Below are 20,751 nucleotides of genomic sequence, written 5' to 3' on the forward strand. Positions count from 1 at the left end.
AACCTTGCACATTCAGACTTAGGCACGCACTGAGCACTGATACTTGTTTGGTGCTACAAAATCAGGCGTGCTGGGAATATGGAATGGTTACCAGTTGCCAGTTTTAATCAGGCATAGAGTTTCCTTAGAGTTAGCTGTATTTTTGTTCAACAACTCCAATGGAAGATGTGTTGTTTTTGTTTTTTTTTCTTTTTTTTTTTTCAGGGAAAGAAGTTTCAAAGAGCAAGTCTCAGTGTGAATGAAGAAAACAGAAGACTCACACCACAAATAGTAAGAATACTAATATAGAACGTTTGAGTGTTCTGAAGCTGAGTTACCCTCCTCTTCAGCTTTTTGGAAGGCTGACCTACCTATCAGGTGACATTAAAACCACCATTAGGCAGAAAAAAAAGTTTGGATGAGATGTCAGAGGAAAAACTGAAAATGAGTTGTCAGATCCTTTTTACTGAATTGTTGGCAAGTCAGCTTGCTTTTTCAGTTTACCTTCTGTGGATTCCTTGCCAACAGTTAATGAGGACCCACACTACTCTCCGAAAAGTGAGTTGAAAGTTGCTTCCTTAACCTGTTGCTCTGGGCACTCACTTGAGAAGGAAGACATGCATTGGGCGTGATTGCTTTTGGACAGGAAGGAATTGAACCTGAGAGAGACCCAGAGGGACAAATATCTCTTTTGCCTCCAGTCACATGCACCAGCACTTACTACTACTTTTACAAAGCTTGATTTCTTAAGGTGTGTTCTATTAATACCCAGAGCTTTAGGGCACATTTCTGGAGCCTGGTGAGGCTGGTGGATCTGTTACCCCTACTCCTGCTAAAACAAGTCTGTCTATATTTGCAGGAGCAGGAAATAGTGTGTTTGGATGGAAAAATGCCTGTTTTTATCTACTTAAAGTGGTGAAGTGGTGTTGGTATGACAGTATTCAGCAGTGTAATTTTGGATTTAACTATGTGAAAGCTCATACAGCTCTTTAGAGTAAAAGAAGTTGACATTTAGAAGTAGCTCAACCAGGTGTTGCATTTGACAGGCTATTTGATTTCATCTGCCCCTGCACTCTGAATTTCAGAGTTTGAATCTGACAGATGAAGGATCATTTATCTGTGAGCTACTATGTGGCCTAAGCTGGGATTTAAACAGTATCTGAATTGCTGTGGTGGCATGCTGCTGTTGAAGGGTTTGTGGTCCTGCTTGGTCTCTGGAGCAAGCTCTGATAATCACAGAACTCTTTTGTGAGATGATGTGATGTGCATGGAGACTGAACACTGGTAAGCTGAAGTGCAGCAGGAGGTTCAGTCTGTTCTGCCTAGTTGTAACTGGGACTTCTGACTTGGAGAGTTTATGATACCATGCACCTGTTAGGAAAGGGGTTCACCTATCCCCAACAACCAATTACCAAATGATTTATTTTAGCTTTGATTTAACCTTGATTTAATTTGAGTCAATACTGTAGAAGTGGAAGGTGTTGCTTCCTGCTGACAGTCCCCAGAGTTTCTCCTTTTTCAGTAGTATTTAAAAGCACTCAAGACTCTCATGAACCTGAAGAGTGTTGTGCTTATGTTCAGTGATACTTTCAATTAACTGCAATTAGTGAAGTCTTGACACAAACTGGAATACCAATCTCTCTGTAAATAATTCATTCTTTGTGATAAGTAGGTTCCCTCTCATCTGGAAAATTTTCTGTTGTGCCAAATAAGCATTGGAGATGGAACAAGTGAAGGGCTGACTTAAAACCACCAGGGATACTGAAGAGAGATATACAACCTTCTGTTTAATTGAATAGCTCATGGCATAATGTTAAGACATACCACATAGCAGCTAGAGTGAACAGCTAGAGCAGTTAGAGTGAATGAAAGCTGTAAAACTATGGTAAAGAAATAGCTAGATATCTCATTTTCATACACTGGACTTTAGTAAGTGCTTCTTCAAGAGGTAAAGAAAAACACTAAAAAAAGCAGCACATGAATGTCCATGTAGATTTTAACATTTGAATTTTCTATCCCTCACAACAAGTTGGATGTTGTAGTTTGTGAAGAGTTGTTGTACGTTGCAGAAGATGACAAAGAATTGCCTGTATTCACAGCTTGCTTCTGCGGTTTCTTTTGTTCTTGTTGCTTCAGCTGTGATGATCATCCTGTTGGGATCTCTGATCCTGCCATTTTCCAGAGCACTGGCCGTTTCTTACTGCTGTCTCCCACTGCCAGTCTTAACTGTTGCATCATTAGAGGGAAGACGCTTCATTTTTGTAAGCTTTTCTTCTTTTCTGATCTTTTCCTAAAGGACTACCTCCTAGGCAGTACCTTAGCAATTGTCTGCCTTGAATGAACTATCAGAAGGTAAGTGCAGATGTCTGACATGATCACTTTGAGGGGCAAATAGTCTTATCCTGGTATGTGCACCTAAAACGAGTCACTGCCTTTGGTAGTGCTTTCCCCTCTCTGCTGACTATAGAAGGCTATGGTGTCTAGCACAAATGTTGCATCTAACTCTCAGTTGCTCAAGGTAAGAGGAAAAGAATCTCACCCTGGCCTTGGTTTTAATGTCTGGGCACTGCAGATAGTCCAGGTGGTGAGGGGCGCATGCTCACTAATGACAAAGGCTGACAGTTCACTGCACCATACTCATGAAAACTGGTGACTCCAGAAGAATGTTTGTTGTGTTGCTTCAGCTTCTAAATGACTTGCAGGTATCTTACCTTAATGTTCTTGAAAAGACCAGCCTTTGTAGTCCTGCTTATGTATTCGCAACCATAGTCTAAGTGCCAACTGTTATTTGTTCCTTAGGCTTGGTTTCTTTTTTTTTTTTTTGTGAATGGTTTTAAAGTAAGCTGCAGCTTATTCATGTGGGAGGTAAGGCTGTGTTAGTGTATCAAATTTGATATGCCTCCAGAAACACTGCATGTCTAACAGCTGCCATGCTGTGTTCTCACAGCATTCAGCACACAGCTCCTGGGTGGCTGTGGCCTTCTCACGTGCACCAACACTTACCACATTGTTCAAGAAAAAAAATGCATCCACTCTGCTTCCATGCAGTGCAGTTCAGATAACATTTGTGTCTCATAGCACTCTCCTGCCAGGTAGATAAAAGGCTCTGGAGCCAGCCTAAGGAGATCTGTTGCCTTCAGCTATTGGAAGTAGAGGTCAAGCTAAATTACAACAATTTGGATTCTTTTCAACTCTCTGTCTGGTGGAATTCAGAAGAAGAGGGAGAACATTCACTTCTCCTGCTTCTCTACAGCTATTTCCTTCTAAGTTCTTGTGAATTCAGCTGATGAATATAACTGGGTTATAATATTAGCCATTGTTTCTTACCTTTATCTAGTTTGAAGCTTGCTGCTGTTTTGCTTGTAGTCTCAAGAGCCTGTCTGATCTTTCCATTGGCCATTCTAAAATTAAAAATCTTACTTTTCTCAACAAACACTACATTGTGCTGACATGAAGGAATTTTCTCCTTATTTTATCTTCCTCTGTAATTGGTACAAGGAAGTGACAGTGCTATCTGTAATGAGTGATATTTGACCCTTTGACTGCAAGAGAAATAAAATGAGCTGGTGTAGGCTGGAAAAAACAAAAAGCAATGGGCATTTAGGAGGATGATGCCTAGCAAATGTCCTGATTTGTGATGCCTTTGCAATCATGGGCATCTCCATTATGCTCTTCAAGTGGTGACCTATCATGTGTATAGTATATTAATAAAAAAGGATCAGTGTAGTTTGACTAGAAAGCTGCATTTGTCTCAAGCTTCAGTTGTGTAGGGAGACTTGATGCTAGCTTAATGAGCAGAGGCAGCACCAGCCCCTGGTGAAGTACTAGAAGAACTAGATGTGTCCTGATTCCTGTCTTTTCTCTGGAGCATCTGATTATGTGCTTCAGGGTTACTTTAGATTTTAAAGAGATTCTTGAACACTGTGTTGCTTTCCTGAGACAAAGCACTAGGCTCCAAATTATGTTTTCTTTTAAGCTTTTCCTTTCTGGTCCCGTGCACTGTATATGCTCTTAGACACAAATAAGCAGTTTAAACAAATCTCTGCTTCCTTGGCTTTTATTTTCTGTGACACAGATAAAATTTAGACAATGTAAACATGCAGAATAAGAGATGACCAGATGAATGCTCCCCATTTGCAGCTGGATGTATGGTCTGTTGTGGCTTCATTGCATTTTGGACTGGGTCAGCACTTACTGGAGCATAAGTCCTTACAACATCTTTTCAAAGAATAGCTGGAAGTCTGTTTCTACCCTTTGCTTGATTGTGGATTGACATGAGTGGCAAGTCATGACAGATTTCTTTCAGTACTTTCAATTTATTCATCCAGCAGGGTACTTTAGAAAACCAACTCTTGTTGCAGCAAATACACAAATGAGAGTAGAAGTTCTAATGTTTCAAGGCTGTGTATTCTTTGCTTATTAATTGTGCATCTTGTTTAGTAGCCTGCATCACTATCTATGCTTCTGCTTTTACTGTGGCTTGCTTGTAGAATGTTTCAGCACGTCTGTTCATCTGGTCATATTGTATAACTATTATGCATTAAATGGTATTGGCTATTAAAGGATTACAGCCAGGATGTAATTATGGCTCTGTGAATAAAGTTTTCAAATTACTCTGCCACAGTCTATAATTATACTGAATGTGCCCCAATGCCAAAGATTATTAGGAGGATTACGAACTGCTTTTCCATAACATCCATTTCTTGAGTACACAGTTTACAATTTGCTGGCTTTAAGGAGTTAGTGATCTTTTATGGGAAATTGTATTACAGGATAATCAAAATGTAATGTTTTTGTGTTATAATATGCTTGTTTTCCTCCCTCACCTGGACTTTATTATGCAGTGACTGGTCAAAATGGCTCGTATCTGAAGTATACAACTCTTAAATTTGAGTATCCACGAAGTGAAATCGGTAAAACACCCTTGAAGATGATAAGAGACATCTCAGGAAAGTATTCTAGACCCTCCATTTCTGTGGAATGGAGATGGGAGCCTGCATGAGTATATCTGAAGATGTTTTTACCTGATGACAACTACCTTTGCAGTTAACACTTTTCTAAAGAACTGCAGGTACTTAGTTGTAATGAACATGAAATGAATGAGAGTATATCTAAGGATCATCTCTGTAATAGCAGAACAGCATTGAGCTGTTGATTGAATCCCCAAAAGGAGATCTTAGGCTTCTTTTTACCGAATTAAAAGTAAACCAAATGTCATTTAATTTTCTGTGAACTTGTTCAAGGATAATACAGAACCTTTTATTAACTTTGGAATGCAACAGCTTGCATCCCGTGTCTGTTCTGAGTGATAGAAATGCTTGTAAATTAAACATGCTCAAAACCATTTTCTGGCATTGAGGCCTACTTGCATGGTGCAGCCTGTTTCTTACTCAACTGTCCTGACTTCCTGATAAAGTGAGCACATGCAAACTACCTTTTAGGATGGTCTCTGGATTGTACTAATTCCTGAGCTGTGCTCTGACACTAGTTGGCTCAGTGATGATGGCTGTGGCCAGAATGGTGCAGTAGGTCATGCTTATGATTTAAACATGTAGTTGATGGTACTCTGATGCCTGGGAATGTTTCCTGACCATTTAATTTACCAGCATAAATAAAACTTGTGTATTTTCAGTGTCAGAGTGGTGAAAAATATTTTAAATAATGGGCTATTTTGTTTTCTTAAGGCTCCAGGTCTTTGTTATGCTGTTGTCTTATGTGAGTCTGTTTTGTGTGTAAGGAGAGTACTTCTGCTATAATTGGTTCTACCATGGAAGAAACTGAATTATAAGATGTCAGATAACAATGATGAACTCTCCAATGTGTTTTGAAAAGGTGTCAATTTGAAAACCACTGTTGCAATTCTTAAGGTCAATAATATTAAAGTGTGTAAGTCGTAAATATGTAAGCACACAAGTGAGTTTATACTCTTAACTTTCCACATTGTGGGGTCATAGGTTCTACAACTTTTCATCAGTAAAGCTTTATTTTCTTAATCCTTTTGTGCCACTATTTTGCATGAGTTATCATCCTGTATCTTCATAAGGCTCTATGATTACAGAGATGTATCTAGCATCTAATTTGTCTGAGAAGTTTTCCTCCTGATGGCAACACTCAAGAAGGAAAAAGAAACCAGCTTGACTTCTTCAGTTTTCTGGATGACTTGCTACAATTATATGTTGAACAATTTGTTCTGGAGTATTGCCACAAATCAGACCTAGCAGCTGGAAATAGCCTGCTATGCACCTTGCATCAACATTAAGGCTCACAGACTTTTTTCTTGAGTAGAAGTTGCTTTGAAATTGTAGTCAAAATTCTATTTTCTCCTCCCATGTCTTCATGGTGTACTCCCTGTATTTTCCCCTCAGTTTTCTTCTGTCTTGGATCTGAGAATCTTGTGTAGATGTTTCAGTGAGGTGATCAATTTACACAAAGATTGACTATGACAAAATAGTACTTTTCAAAAGAAGGAAAAAGACTTTTTTTGGGTAACTCTGCTAGAAATAATCTCCTTTGTTAGTAATTTCTTTGGAAGACGGAATACAATTATCAGTATTTGGCAAGATGCGGTCTTTTGAACCAGTGCATTCCCAAATGCATAAAAATTGATGGAATTGTAAAGTTGCCATAATGGTTTGCATAGCAGCAGAATAACACTGGATAAATTGCCAATATCAGAGAAAGGAAAGTTTTGTGATGGCATAATTTTCTTCAAAACCAAAGGAAAAAGAAAATCTTTCACAGAATGATCATTTAAATCTTCTTTGCTGTGAGTTACAGACTGGCCATGAATACATGGCCTTAGTAACCAAAGGTAGCTGTGAAATTAACTCCCTTTTCTTCTTCTAGGTGTAACCGTAATCACATAACAGATTAAGAAGTGTCATTAGTCAGGCTGCATTGGTATGAATGTCCAAAAGGTAGTTACTAAGTACATTGCAGCAAAGCAAGCTCTGTTCTTTCCCAAAGGAAGGCCATACTTCTTCCAGTCATGATTTGCACCACAGATGCTTTTCTAACAAGACTGCACAAATTTTATAAAAACTGTATCAGAGTGGAATCAGCCACCCTTAAACATACTGGCTTTCCATCTTTGAGAAAATGTATCTCAGAAACCCAATGAATTTTCTGCATGGTTCCTAATTTTCTTAAAATACCTCTTTGGTGATGTGTATTACTAATGCTGTTTCTTCCTCATAGGTGTGTACAAAGAAACAAGCAGCTCATGAATAAATCCATATTGGGGTACTGCCATGTTGGGGTGCTTGCTAATTCATGTGCCATTGTCTCTTCAGAAGCAAGAAGACAACTATGCTCCAGAGAACAGACTTTAATTGTTCAGACAGGTGCATTAAACTTTTACACTTGAATAATAAGTCAGGTGGAAGTAGATCTGCCTCTTTGTAGCTGCTCTCTATCTGCTCCAGGCTGGTCAGTATCCCACTGAGATCACTCGGGTCTCTTCTGAATGCATCCAATGGGTTGGATTCCCAATACCACACCCAAGCAGCATCAATCCCAAGGAGGAGGATTTTTGGATCAGCACAACTGGCAGCTAAACTGGAATCAATTAGTTCAAACAAAAAGTAAATAAAATAAAAAAAAGAGACAAACCTCGAGTGCTGTGTTCACACACCTCAAGTGTTGTGTTCAGTTTTGGTCTCTTCACTATAGAAAACATTGACGCCTTGGAGCGTGTCCTTCCTGAGAGTTTACTGGAGAGAAGCATAAACAAACAGAACCTGAACCACCTTTGTAGTCACTGGGGTTAGTTCCTGCTCTGTTAACAAAAATATTTTATTTTCTTCAAATTTCCTTGTGAATAAGTTTTTATTTCAATGAGAAATCTAAAAATTATTTGGTTTTAGCTTTTTGGGGCAAAACTCCAATTAATCTGATATTTTGACCAATTCTGTGTCAGAGAAATATTCAGCGTGCTACCAGGCAGTCACAGCACTAAGTAGCAGCAGATACTAGTTTTCTTCAATATAGATGATCTCTCATATGATCATGAGAAGGGTGGAAGCTAACTAGGAAGGCTAACATATGGCGACCTGCTATGCCTGGTCTACAGTTGCTTCTCTTGCTCAGAATCTCTCTCTTTCTCACTCTTTTTTGGTCTTGTCCTGTCTCCACTTTTTCAGTGGGCAGCCCTTGTGAAGGGCAGTGGAGTGAAGCGAAATGCGAACAGATCTATTTGGAAAGCGATCTAGGATGGAGAACTTGTTACTTTGCAGCCTTCTGAAGGTGGCAGCTTTCACGTTTGGTATTCTTCTTGACATTTGTGTGCTGGTGGATACAAGTAAATAATGATTGTGTGCTAAGAAATTGGAACCATAATCCTGGGACAGGGTACTATTTTTGAAGATTGCAAGGGTTCTCAGAATCAGATATCTAACTAATCCCAGCTCATCACTTTGAGGCTCCCTTGAAATCCAAGGAGAGAGGTATATACCTGTAAGAGCAATTCATAGAGTCTAAATTAGGTCAAACAAATGATTCCATGGTCGCAGGAGAGCACCATCTATTTCCTTTCAACAAGTTAGATCAAGATGCACAGCTAAACTTAGCTGAGAAGAGTTTTCTTTCCAGAAACTCACACCTGTGTCAGAACCTTAGGCTACTATATCTAGTCCCTAACAAAAAGATATTTGCTAACACTTCTTTTGAAAATTTCAATATTTTTCTGATTCTCAGTCATGTTTTCATTGTAGCTATAAAAATGAACACAGTTTCTTCATTCCTTGTTCTCAGTTGCCTTATGATATTTGATATTTTTCAGTGGTTGTCATAAAAACTATTCAGCTGCACAATGTCCTGCTATTTTTCTTGCACCAAAGATTACTGGCAAGGGTTCTGTTGTTTCAGCCATGTTTCTTCTCATTTGCTGTTACCCGTGTGATCCATTTATGTTCTGTAGTGTACAACAGCAATTGCCATTGACATCAGAGTGCTGTAAATCAACTCCAAATTTTGAGGCACACCTTGAGTGTCTCATAACAGTGATGTGATTCAAACAAGTAAGGCAGGTTAACCCTTTTCAGATGAGTCTGAAAGAAGAAAAGGCCATGTGCTGTTACCTATTTGTACTGTTATATCTGCTGCTTCAAGTCACACCGTGGTTAAAAATGTATAATTGTAAAAGTGAACAATAGATTCCATATCACAGGTTTTCTGTTTGTAAATCAGGATTTGTGCAAGGCAACTAAATGTTTTTATGGCCCTTTCGCAGGTGGAGGATCCACGAGGATGGGTACATGATTGGCATTCAGAAGGTCTGTGACCGTGATGAAAACAGTGCTGAAGTATCAGAGGTTTCTCTCCTAACCCGGGCTGGAGTTTCCCTGCTTCCTCACAAGACTGTTGGTATTCACTTGCTGTGGGCTGCTGTTGTATGAGCATATTGCTCTGAGGACAGGCTTCTAATTCAATTGTTTACAGATGGATGATTTGCTGGACTACCCACACTGTGTCTTAATAAAACTGATATCCTGAGGGTGTAGAGTGTTACAGTAAGAGACCAACAGTGCTGAGCAAGTCATGGGGCTTTTGAGTTCATTGCAGGACAATTTTCTCTGTGAATGCACCAGGGGAAGTGCAGCAACTCAATTTCTATCTGATTGACAGGAACAACACCAACAACTCAAACGTTGGTTATTGCAATCTCTGTTGATGCTATTCAGGACAGTACCTTTTTCATCTGTCACATGGATTTTGTATGTGCCATAACAATGGCATTTTCTGAAAGCATACCAACACTTTGGGATGTTGGCAGCTTTAACAGACCAATACTTCACGGATGAAAGTTCTTGAATAATGTTAATTTGTTTGGTTATTTTGTTAGCAGCTTCAGAGCAAAGTTTTTGGGACGCCAGCGTACAGGGAGTGAATTATCTCTTTCTTCCTAATTGGGAAGGATCTTGACATTACATATGCATACCAATTGGGTGAAATTCTATCATATGCATCTTCTTTTGGAGATTTCTAGGTTTATCTTAGTATTATATTTTGTCCTATTGACTACCACAGTTCTTATGGTAGTTCTAAGCAGAAACATGAGTTTTTCTGCAGGTTTATGACATGGAAAAGATACGATCATTTATCCCATGGGATCTGTAAGGAAAGTATTTTTGTTACTCTGTAGTTTTCACTAGGGAGGTTGCTAAAAGTTCACATGCTTTTAGAAAGCTGATATATTGTCTGTTTTTTGTTATTGTTCTTAACTTGAATAATCATTTAAGAACCTTTCATTTTCTCAATTCTGATGAAAATATCACATGAAAGATTTTCCAATTACCATTCATCACCACCATTTTGAACAGTGACCATTTATTTGTCCACTCTTGCTTTCTGGTCATTTTAAAATCCTTCTTGCAGTATAAAGCTCCTACTTGTAAATTAAAAGAAATCCAAGCTTCATTCTGCGATGTTTTAACTGATGTAAGTCTTCATCTTCAGCTATCATTTGTGGAATCAGAAGAAAACTGGACCAGCAGTTAGCCTGCAAGAAGATTTTTAGCTATTGGGCAGCAAATTCTCCCCAGCATGCACCCTGGTGCTCTTTCTTGAGGTTTAACTAGGGAACACAACGGAAGCATGGAGGCAGCCCAAGATTTACCTTCTCGGTTTCACATGTGAGAGTGAATCAGCAGAGGAGAGCTTTCAGGCTGATTGGGATTCTGCTGGAGAGATGCTGACATTTTGATGTACCCTTTATATGGTGCAAATGTATCAGTCTTCAGAGGATACCTACCTCTTGGTAATGATTCCACCCGACTTTGTGCGGTCTTTGCTGTCCCACTGGAGATCAAAAACACAATATGGTGCTCAGCAGTGAGCTAAGCTGGGCCTGGGAAGGCTGATTGTTCCTCATCTTCTATTTCTACCAGCTGCAAAAGAGCACAGTTTAGGGGAGGTGGTAAAGTTGGAGGATTTGGTATCCTTGGAGATCTTGATAATGTAGGAGAGAAAATTCGGAGTTCTTCCCTCTGCTGCCTGTGAAGGATCATAGAACGGCTTAGCTCGGGAGAGTCCTTAAAGATTATCCAGTTCCAAGCCCTTGCTATGGGCAGGGCTGCCAAACACCAGCTGCCTGGGCCCCACCCAATCTGGTTTTGAGCACCTCCAGGGATGGGGCACCCACAGTCTCTGGGCAGCAGTGCCAGTGTCTCAGCACTCTCTGAGCACATAATTCTTCTTAACATCTAGGAGCTTTCTCTTCTCTAGATTAGCTCAGCTTCCTCTGCCTTTCTTCATAGCAAACGTACTCCAGCCTTCTGAGCATCTTCATGGCCTCCTCTGGACCCGCTCCAACAGCTCTGCATCCTTCCTGTACTGGATGCCCCAGGCCTGGTTGTGGTACTCCAGATGGATCCTTACAAGGATGGAGCAGAGGGAGACAAATTAGCACAAATTGCTAAATGAAGCTAAGAGTAGAGATACTGATGACAGCCCATCCGAACCTTTCAAAACAGCCATATTGTTTACAAAACATTTTATCTGTCCCCCACTTGCTCCTCTTCTCCTCTAACCAGAAGTACCCTGGTCTCCTAGGAGATGTTTGTTACAGATTTAATTTCAGAACAGAAATTCTCCACGTAGCTGTGCAATGCTGTGATTTGCCCAGTAGGACACCTGCTCACTGGGAGATGGGTGTTAGCATCCCTGCGACTGTGTGAATTAAAGTAAACTGACAACCAGCACTTGTTTGTTAGTTATGGGAAGGCAATTAAGATACTAATTGGAAAGGAGATGCATAAATTTGACTGACGTGAGTAGGAAATGCCTGAGGAAGCTGACAATCCATCTCTACAATGTTGTTCCTCAGAATTTCTAATTAGAGATAGCAATTTGGTTCTTTTAATTTTCTTCCACATGCACTCCAAGCAACAAGAAGCCAATTAACTTTCTTATTGCATCTGTACATTACTTTATGTACAGAGCATAGCGATAGAAGACATTTCTATTTGAATTCTTGGCTTCTGGCCTTTAATAGGAAATCAGATATTTGCAGTTTATTAGACTGTTAGAGAGTAATAGGAACACAAATTTTTATCTTTTATGTCTATCAGAAAGGAAATCCTAGACCTTTACAGCTCTAGAAGTGTTTCATACTGTGCTTGTGATTTCTCAGCAATTTTATAAACCCTGATAAGAGTGCACAGTAATTAAGTTTAGATGAAGGAAACTTCTTTGCAGTTAATCTTTGAAACCCAACTGCTACTGTGCACATATAACTCTCCTTGGCTAGAATTAGGTATTTAACCAGGATTTCATCCCAGGGAAACATGCAAGCTTAAGTTGGAGTACTGTGCATACATACAGAATGTGAGTTTTAACTAAAATTAAATGGTTTGGTGTACCTTGGGATGATTGATATATTTAACTTCTCTGCTCCTGAATTTCTTGTCTTTAGGTAGGACTTATTTATCAAGGAAAGTTACACAGAGATATAAGCTAGTCTTATGGGGATTTATTTCTCAGGAAAAGTTATACTAAGATACAAGATAGTCTTATGGTGATTCTAATCATGTGGTTAAGTGTTACCCTAATAAAAAGAAATGCTGAATTGAATCTGGGAGGGAGGGAGGGGATAGGGAGAAGCAAGATGCAGGTTGTTCTTAAGGTGGACATTATTTGACCCTAAGCCCCATTTATACTTCTTTGTTTATCAATTCTTCCTTCATGGCATCCAGTTCAGGTTGGATCCTAGGAAAAACTTCTCAGCAAGAGTGATAACACATTGAAACATGTTGCTCAGGGGGGTTCTGGCATCACTGTCCTTGGAGGTGATCAAGAACCATGGAGGTGTGGCACTGAAAGGACATGGCCAGTGGGCAGTGTGGGGGTGGACCAATGATTGGACTTGGTGATGATAGTGGTCTTTTCCAACCACTGATGCTATGATTCTAAATCAAGAACAAACACGATGGCTTCTGAAGAAGTGTCTATATCTGGAGACACTCAGCAAAGGGTGAAAACTGGCAGAGGCTGAAGGATCTGGGATTACTCAGCTTGGAGAAGAGAAAGCTCTGGAGAGAACTCATTGTGGCTTTCCGGTACTTGAAGGGAGCTTACAAACAGGAGAGGGACTGACTTTTTACACAGTCTGATAGTAATGGCTTTAAATTGAAAGGGAGATTTAAGTTAGATGTTAGGAGGAAATTCTTTTCTCAGAGGGTGGTGAGGCACTGGCACTGCTGCCCAGAGAGGTTGTGGATGTCCCATCCCTGGAAGTGCTCAAGGTTGGGTTGGATGGGGCACTGGGCAGCCTGATCCGATGGGGAGCAACCAGCCCAAAGCATGGAGTTGGAACTGGATGATCCTTAAGGTTCCTTGTGAAGTAACCCATTCTATTATTCTGTGATTCTATGAATTTATGTCCTGGCACTACCTAGGTGTAAGTTTATGGTGCTACAGACCTCAACCACCTCTCAGCATGGCCTCACAAGGTGCTGTCTCTGCTCTGTCATGCAGAAGAAAGAAGAGGTTCTCCACTCCCAGCATGGGAGCTGCTTCAAGACCTGTCCCCCACCTCAGCCAGTGACAAGGCAGCAGGTCAGTCAGTAGTACAGCTCATGGACCAGGAGTCTGTGCCGACTTGACATCATTCAAGGGGGATTTAAAATAGATGAAACCAACCTTTTTTGAATTAATTAGCATGATGCAGTGAGCACAGACATCAGTCTCATTAAGTTCCCAGGAATTTTGCCGAAGGAGTGTTTGCCTCTTTCTTGGCCAGTAAGTAGCTGTGTGTTACCTCTGCTTTCAGCATGCTGGTTTCTTGGGGAATGCTTTCTGACAATTTAAACAATCCTCCAGCTAGTGCTGCTGGATGAATTTGAAGAGGTGCTTCAGCACCTGTATAAACCTGCAGCATTTCAGGTGTAATTGAACAATTTCTGCTTAACCACATCCTCCTGATGAACATAAATAGAAAACCTAGAAACACAGGCTGTGTTACATGGCTTGACATAACAGTATTGAGTGTTGATTGCTGTAATTGCTAACATTGCCCTGTACCTTATTTGTATTTATTGCTGTCCATTAACCAGTGGGATGATGAGAAGTAAACTTTCATGCTGTGTATACACTGTACTGCAATGCTTTCTGTGCTTTTGAATGCTATCTCGTTAGCTAGAGGGAGCTCTTTGTCTAACATATCTACTTCTTCAGCCCTGTTTTTCTCACTGTTAAACAGACTGGAGATATTGAAATTGCTGTCACAACTATTCTTTTCCAAACTTTAAGATGACATTTAAAGTTATGGCTTTTTGTGTAAGAAACAGATTTTATGCTGATTTTGCTTCTTCGATTTCAAGAAGTTTGGTCGTCTCAGCAGGGGAATCTTTGACTTCCCTTGAGAAGAATTCTTGCTGCAGGAGATGCTGAGCAGCTGCTGTGTGCTGACTTCATGTAGGGACATGGATTTTAGACCCAAAGGGCCACTTTCTCAGGTGAGTGCTCTAGGTTTGACACCAGTCTGGCTTACAGGGGAGTTGTCCAGATGGGAAGTTGTTGTCAGCAGTCAGGGAATGGAAACACCGTGCTCTGCTTGCAGGATCCCAACCTCCTTTATAAGCAAACTTTGGAATCAATGTTAATGAGCCAGCTTTAGGAGCTGAAGAAAAGCCTGAAGATATGATGTGCAAAGACAAAGAACTCAATAACTGTTTGAAAATATCCTTTCAGTATCTGATGCCAGCAGATCTGTATGCAAGTGGTGTTTTGTAGCCAGAAGCATGCTTGATTAGAGGATAGCTTGCTCCCTAACACCCTTATCCACTGTTGTAGTGACAGCTTTGGTGGACAAAGGAGGGGTGACTGATGTTGTCTGTGTGGATTTCTGCGAGGCCTTTGACATGGTCCTGCACCACATCCTTCTCTCTAAATTGGAGAAATATAGATTGGAGGGGTGGACTATTCAGTGGATAATGGGGTGGTTGGAAGGTGGCGGCCAAAGTGTTGTGGTCAGTGGCTTTGTGTTCAGATGGAGGTTGGTGATGACTGGTGTCCCCAGGAGACCACATGGGATGTCCCAGCCAGGTGTGTCTGTGTGGGAAGCAGACTTCTGAAGGCAGAGGTAGGGCAGATCCCTGCCTTCCTGCAGGGTCAGGAAAGGACTGGCTGTGTGGCTTCACCATTGCCATGAGTCCTTTTTCTTAGGGAACAATTTGTTCTGGGCAGGACAAAACATAATTTCTGTGACCGCTACGAACATTTAGTCCAATCACCAGCTACCAGCACCATACCACTAAACAACGTCCTTCAGTGCCACATGTCTGTGCTTCTTGAACACCTCCAGGGATGGTGAGTCCACCACCTCCCTGGACAGCCTATGTCAGTACATTGCCATTCTTTCTGACAAGAAATTTTTCCTAATATCCAACCTGAATCTCCCCTGGCACAGCTTAAAGCCATTACCTCTTATCCTATCAATCATTTTGTTCTGTAAGAAAACAAGTTGAAAACAGCATTTCTTACCTGCAGTTAAAGATGCTCCAAGTGTCAATTGCTGCTGAAGTCACTTGCAATCTTGTCCTGGAGAAATGCTCTGCCTGGTAACATGTTCTGACTTTCACTTCTCTTGTGGACACAGCTGCCAGGAGCTATGGGCAAACTGGCAGCAGCCAGAGGAAGCTTTGTGATAGGGAAAGCTGTGACAGCATTCATCACAGCTGCACCTGCAGACTGTATATTAAGGCACTCTTTTGCAGGAGGCAGGATAAGAAGAATATAGGATCTTGTGATCAGCACCAGACTGATGCATGTTCATCTGATCAGGACTCAGTTCTGAAGCTGCACAGCCCACCCACTTTTATCATGATACATCTGGCCCTTTGAAAGGTCAAGGGGATTCCCACTATTACTATAATTATTTTCTGGTCTTGGAAAGTGACTGTTCCATAGCCCAGTATTTAATCTCTCCCAGGTCTGGGACATCTGCCATTAAAAAATCTCTGGCTGAAAGGATCCTGCTAGTAAATGTTTCCAGGCCAGGATATGAGTCTGCTAAATTTTTTGTCTATGAGGTAAATAGGTAGTTCTGGGGGAAACTTTTAGAATGCAGCTGTTGAGAGAAGCAAGCCAGGTGTTTAGCATGTTAATCTCAGAGCTGAATCTTGGAGCTAGACTGAGTCTTCTGGTTCAGTGGGAGAAATAAAAGAGAATTATTTATGGAGAATGGAGAATTATTTATTATCTGGCTTAGATACCAAAGCTTGTGGGGCTACAATGTATGTGTCTATAGGTGAAGCAGATGTTTGAGCTCTCATAGCTGTTGAAAATGTAGGCAAAATAGTCAGTGGAGTTTGTTTTGCTGTGAATTGATTCACCTCTTGGACTGCTGATGGAATCTGTTAATGGATTCTCTATCAGCTAAATAGAGCAGTCACAGGCATCAGCTGATGGTTGGACTAGGTGGTCTTAGTGGTCTTTCTAACTTTAATTTAATTTCTATGAATTAAGCCAGGTACTTGAACACCTGGCATCTGTGACTATAGGTAGTGACTTATGTATAGATTTCTTTAATTGAGACCTGAATCCTGCCATAAATGAATAGAAAAGATAACCTGGAAAGACTGAGAAAAACAGCCTGAAGTTGAAAATATTAAAGGGGAGTGATGCTAGTCTTCAAGTACACAGAGGAGTTATTTACATGTCTCTGGGGAATAGGATGAGAAACATCCTCTTGTTTGCAACAGGGAGGATTTAAAATCAGCATTAAACAAACAATCAAAAAAGTAATGAAACACTGAATAGATTTACTGAGAAGGATGTAGAATTGACAACATTGGAGATTATTAACAAATTATAAACAAATATCTGTCAGAGAAGGTTGGCTTAAATTCCTTCCAGTTCAGTGACTAAAATATAAGGTCACTTCACTATTGTAATATAATTGAATGTCAGTGCATTAAGCACTACACAGATTGTGGCTTTGTTTAGAGGGACAGTCCCTGCCCTGCTGCTGGGGTTGTCACCTGACTGGGATGGTCCTCACTTACAACCTACTGACCATGCTTATTTTTTCCCAAAGAGATGCTGATATGACAACAAAAAAGATAAGCTTTCCGGAACAATGCAAAAAGCTTAAGCTGCTTAGAAAACAAAGGGTAACTCATCTTTAAAAGCAAGTGGTATGAACATCCCTGGTAGCATTTTGGCTATTAAAAGGAATCCCCTTTGCCATTTTGAAGATGTGGGCTATCGTGTCACTCAGAAGAAGCTTATAAAGCTGCAGGAGTCCTAGCAAAAAAACTTTGTGATCAGTGTGACACACCTTTTGTGCACAATCTTGGGACTGAGAATTTGCAATAGCCACAGAAGAAATGCTTGGATACCAGATTTTCCTGGCAAAGAAGATAAAGAGAAATGGAATCTTCAAAGGCATTTGACATAAAGTCATTTAAGCCTTGTGAACTGCTGAAACAGCATGTTTGGTTGGGGCTATCTACTGTAGCTATTATAAATATCAAGCAATACATTACTGTGGCTGTGTTATCTCTGACAAGATTAAGAGCTTTCCTGTCATAGAGAATTTTCCAATAAAGACTTCATTGCCTGTCCCCCACATACAAAATGATAAGTGACCCTGATATTTTGCAGCTCCACTTTATCAATAAAAATGGTTCTGCTTGGATTATTTCCGTTTGTCTCCAAATGAAGTGACATTTTGTGATGCACCAGTCAATTCTGGAATTGAGAAAGATGTACAGACGTACCACAGACTGAAATATGCTGTGCTGTGCATTTAATCTGTTTTACTCATAAAAGGATAAGTCACCCATTAAAAATAATTACTGAGGTAAGGGAATAGATTATTTGATGAACCACGTTGCTCACTGTGAATCACACCAACACTTGCTGAAACAGGAATATGGTGATATGGAATTGGAGGCATCAAAACTGATTTAGGAAGAGACACTGGCGATGTTAAATCAAAATTACTGCTTATAGAGCAGAATGTATGCTCTGCTGGATAGAGACATTCTGTGAACCATACGGGGTTCCGTGAATATTAAAATACTCAGTGCCGCATGTGAAAATTGCAACAGAAAACTCCAAAATATGCACATTGACCTCAACTGATGAGAATGGATGCAGCACTGAAGCCTGCCATCGTGATCTTTTCATCATGCAGTCAACCTTGTAATGAACCCTCTGTGGTAAATTGGGCCCAACTCAACCAGAGCAGTTGTGCTTTCATGTTAGCACAGGAGAGCAGAATAAATTACCCACTGGCCTCACTGTATCTCAAGAAGATCATGATTGCTGAGGATGCTTTTCAGGGCTCCTAGTGAACTCAGTGTTGTTTTAAGAATGCTTTTAGTAACAGAGGGGGCTTGAAAGGTGATAGAAAGAGTCTGTGGCCACAAGAGTAGGAGCTTGGAGTATCTGAGCTTTCCTGGCTTGGACCATTAAGGTGCTGCTCCTGGTGGCTGATGGACACTGCAACCTGGGTTATACCTCTACCAGGAGCAGCCCAAGTTATGTCTTAGCCCCAGACAGAAGGGGAAGAAGGTGGAAAATTGCATGGGAAAGACTGAGGATGGTACGAATGTGGTTTAGTGTGTGGAATTTGCTGTCTAAACTGAGGTGTGGAGCAAAGCAAAGAGACAAGAAAAAGGAACAGAGTTGTGATGAGAGAACAGACACTATGGCAAGGAGAAGTGATTGATTCCCTCTGCCCAAAGACCTACTGATTCTTAGCCCATTGGCTGTACCTGTGGCTGTGGACTACTTGAACAGCAAGACCAGAGACTCAGAAAGTCTACATCAGCCTGCAGCCATTGGTGCAACTGGTTCCGAAAGAAGTGCATCTACTTTCATAGGTGACATAGCTTTCATTGCCCATTATAATGTCAAATGTGCTGAATTTATGATGCAATGTGTTTATTTTAATGTGCAGTGTCTACATCTCACCAGCCACATATATCTCAATCTTTAATGTAGCCATCTCATTGTATTATAACACTCGTGCATATTTACTCACAGTCTCTCTGAATGCAGAGTTGCACAGTATCTCATGGCATTTTACTAATTAAATAAATTGTGCATTTTGCTGGCAGTGTGTTGTGAACATTAACTTCTGAAAGCTTTTTCATTTGTCATTGTCTCATTCCTTGGCATTATGATTACTGCAGTGTTAAATGTGATAAGACTTTACAGCAAGTTAGACAGTACATCAGAAATTCCCGCCTGCAGCAATCTGCTGCACAAGATAGAGGTTTACTGGGATTCATGGTGTTCACTCACACTCTCTTCATCAGCATTTCCTCTCTCCTCTTCACAAACTGTTTTATTTGTATTGTTCCCTGTCCTGTTTGTTCTGAGGGGAGTGAGCGGAGCTCCTTTTTGATTTCCTGCTTTAGCCTTGACTCCGAAACACTCTTTCTTATCAGGAAGCTGAGGCTTTTGGGTGGTGTTTCAAATGGCCTGGGATGCACATGCCTACAGAGGGGATATGTGCTCCAACAGTGCTATCAGCAGACCTCTGCCTGTTAGAGTGTGGAAAAAACTACTCCATCCACAGAGCTGCAGCCTGATGGCACTGCCCTGACAGGGAAGGAAGCATAAAAACACCCAGATGGACGCTCCCAGCAACCAGTGAGGTTGATCTAGCAGTTTATGAATCCCACTGTTGGCTTTAGGGTTGGTGTTGCTGTTGCCATGCAGTGGTGTTGTGTCCATTTTATACAGCAGGAAAGCTCTGTGCATCAGTCTGAGGACGTTTATCTCCCCTCATTTAGGATGTCGATTTCACAGAAATCCGCCTTGACTGTACTCCAGTATGAGATGGAAAAAGCATTCATCTTTAGAAAAACAGATGTATAATAGTCCTAATTTCAGAAACTACTGTTGGAATTCAGCTTGTGCTCAATTCAGGGAAAGCAAAACTCTTGGATCGTGATGTCTGCAAGTGAGCCAGGTGCCCGTGCTCCCATTTCAATCCATGAAGATCCAGTCAATTGAGCCAGCTCTGTTCAGCTCTGTGAAAATGAAGGGTGAGCTGAATGCTCTCTGGATGTCAGTAACTATAAGAACTGTCTCTGGGAAGCTCACAGGTGTATATGCCCTGCCAGTTCTGCAGGCTTAGTGCACCTGCGTGACTGCTCTCAGCTGAATCTCCAGGAACAGCCCTTCTCCTGTGCTCTGATGAAGGTGTCCTTCTTCCTTCTCCTGCTGGCCATGTCACTTGATGATATGCCTGCTCATGTAAGGTGCATTTCAGAGCCCCTCTCAGCACCCTGGCCTTTGATATTTTTTGATATTCATTAGGTTCTTTTTCTTTAAGGTAGGGTACTGCTCTTGTAAGTTATATTATTTGAATTGATTTTTTTCTCAGCAAAATAAGATTAATCAAGTCTTCTGCTTAATAAAATTGATAAAGAACCAATAAAAGCCCAGTGATGCACCATCTGGCACACTGAAGAGGAAAGACAAGAAAACCAAACCACTGCTGAAATCTTAACCCTCTTCATCACATTAAAAGCTCATTCACACTTCATAATAGCCCAATATTTCATTTCAGCTACTGATATTAATGCCAAAGAATACATAATCATGCAATAATTCTCTGTATCTTTCTATACAGATGCACTGAATGAAGTCATCAAAATAAACAGATCAGCCATTTGTTCCCCCCACCATATTCACTGGCACTGCATCTGCAGTAACCAAGATAGAACCTCTGCAGGAATAGAGGATCTTGCTGTTCGACAAAAGGCAGCTGAAAAGAGCAGATTTTCCAAAGCAACAAAATTATTTAGGAGC

Source organism: Meleagris gallopavo, chromosome 6 (assembly GCF_000146605.3).
Source record: "Meleagris gallopavo isolate NT-WF06-2002-E0010 breed Aviagen turkey brand Nicholas breeding stock chromosome 6, Turkey_5.1, whole genome shotgun sequence".
Taxonomy (NCBI): domain Eukaryota; kingdom Metazoa; phylum Chordata; class Aves; order Galliformes; family Phasianidae; genus Meleagris; species Meleagris gallopavo.